Raw genomic sequence first — 2,758 nt, 5'->3', positions numbered from 1 at the left:
GATTGTGTGCCACGCAACATATTTGCGCAGCACGCGGGCTTTGCATCTAGCGTAGAAGCATTGCGCCAGGCGCAACTTAATGCATTTGGCGCAATGCTCTGTGGTACGTGTCGTTATGCGTACAAATTAAAACCTTATTTTATCCACATCAATATTACCTAAGTTTAGTACAGCGATAAATAAGGGTCGATCCCACGGAGAAGTTTATATAATCCTAAAATCCAAGTTCAACTAATTAAGAGTACTTAACTATTATATACATGTTATTTATTAATATTTACATATCCACATTGTTTTGGGGGGGGGGGGGAGTTTACAAGACGTTTTTATGAAATTACAAACTACTAAAGATAAATCTATCCTATATTTACAAGTGATGACAAGTAATTCCACTTTACGCTCATATTACTTTCAGAGATTTATAATTTCTTAACCTCGATTATACTTCCAATTTCATAAATCCAAGATTGATTAGATAGATTAACTGTAGGAATTCAAGTAGCCAAATTCCCCTATACTTCCATACTTTTAATCAACATTGAACTAGGCCGAATATCGATTCTAAACTAATCTAATCACCACAAGTATTTCGCAACTCCCGACGATTAAACTAGAAGCATTATAGAACGAGAAGTACATCATTAATCCCTAGTTAATTCAAACATAACATATCTTTATGTTTAAATAACTAGCCTAAGTTATATTCTAGTTTGAACTTATAACCATCTTTGCAGGCCTAAATTAAACTAGTTGCCACTTGTTGTTATACAATTTAGACTAGGCTAAATCACATAACTAGCAATAATCTCAATTTTATACCTAATAAGATAGCAAATTAAGCATAGCATTGAAATCTAAAACATACACACAAATATAACTCATGTACCTAAGATCAACAATCTTGAATTCCACTCCATATTCAACACCACAATCCAAACATACTTCAATCCATATGATTCAAACTCAGTTCCAAATATTCCAATCCAACTTTCAATTCAAACCATACCATCCACACTTTTAAATCAATTATGAAATCCAACAACATAATTCACAACATAATCCAATGGAATTCACAATCTACTTTTCGAAACAAACTAACAAATTCAACATTACAATCCAACATAATTAAACTAATACAATCCAAACTTACTATGAAATTCAATAGTATAATCAGAAAATTTCGAAACTAAATTGAAAGTACAAGAGAAAGAGAGAAGAACTTATAAATTTGCGCGGAGATTCGCCTTCGGGTTTCGGATTTCGCACATACATCCAAGCTTGAATCTCACCCTCCCCGGTTGTGTGCTAGGACTCCAACCAAAGGTTGTCTTCTTCGTCGAACTCGCGCACTCCAAAGTAGCCCCGAAACCTCACGCGATTTTCTCTGATTTTCACTCAATTTTCTGTGGAAATTCTTGCATACCTTATTTCGGAACTTCAATGGGTTATTTATACCCAAATTCTGCCGCCCAATTGTGAAATTTTCGGCCAATTAGAGAGGTGAATTGGCCCCCAAGATTTTGCCCTAGAACCGCCTCTATCATGCTTTTGCGGTGCCGAATTCGTTTCCCCTTCTTATTGATTGATGAATTTGCAAGTTGCCCTTGTAAAATTTGATGCTTTGCTATTGGATGGGTGATGTGGAGGAAGGAGGTTGAAGATGGTGCGAATGAAGGAACGAAGGCTGCTATGTTTTGCTTCCTGTTTCTTTTTCTTTTTTTTTCTTTCTAATTTTTCCTTTCTTCTCTTCTCTTATCTATTCTCACGTGATGTCTTTTTTATTTTTTTTCTTCTTTGCTTGTTTTGTCTTCTTGTCTTCGAGTTGGGCTGCATTCACAATAAGAGATTGGGCTTGACTTGTAGTTTCTTAGCTCAAGGTTTCTCATTGAACGAAAACATCATAATAAAGTAATATTAGTAATTAATAAAAATCTATATTTATATCTAATATTTTAAAAATATATAAAATACATTAAAATAATAATATAAACATACTTATAATGATAAAATAAGGGGAGATAAATATATTTTATTACTCTGCAGCATGCAAATTGGTAAATTGACAAATGTTTGGGTGAAAACGACGATCGTTTTTAGATGCAATTTGTATTATTTTTTAGGCGCAGTACATATCAATGTGTGGATAAAATATGATCGGGTAAGAATTGCAATCACACATAAATGACCAGCAACGTGGATGCGGAAGTTCTCAACCTAAAGTCCAGTTCTACATTCAAGTATTGGTCAGGTTTAGGTTGAGAGTGAAAGGGTCCATGACTAAGAGATTGATCACACGCTTCGTACCCTTGCTTAATGAGGTGACCACGTGTAAGACGCACTTCAGTATGAAGTCAGGAATAAGATAACAATGCAATGGTTGGGTAGGTTTGCTTATAACTAAGATCCAACACTATCGCTCGGGACGCTTCTTGGAAGGACAAAGCGTAAACCCCCCCGGGGTGATCACACATTGAACATGTGTTAATGAGGCAAGGTAGATTATCCTTATGGTGGCTAAACAATAGCCATGCATATGCAAAACAGTATATTATTCAAAGGCATAAAAATAAGAATGAACCATATTTTTCAAGTTTCACCCACTCATTTTTTTTTAAAAAAAATAAAATCATCCCCATTGGAGTCGCCAAATTGTAGGCGTGGATTTTTCAATTTTTTTAATGCATACACGCGGTGTGAGCGAGTTTATTTGACCACCAATAATATGTTTTTGAAGTCACCAACAATTCTTTAAAGAAAA

The sequence above is a fragment of the Beta vulgaris genome, chromosome 8 (genome assembly GCF_026745355.1).
Source record: "Beta vulgaris subsp. vulgaris cultivar EL10 chromosome 8, EL10.2, whole genome shotgun sequence".
Classification (NCBI taxonomy): domain Eukaryota; kingdom Viridiplantae; phylum Streptophyta; class Magnoliopsida; order Caryophyllales; family Amaranthaceae; genus Beta; species Beta vulgaris.
Note: the sequence above shows the minus strand (reverse complement) of the source record.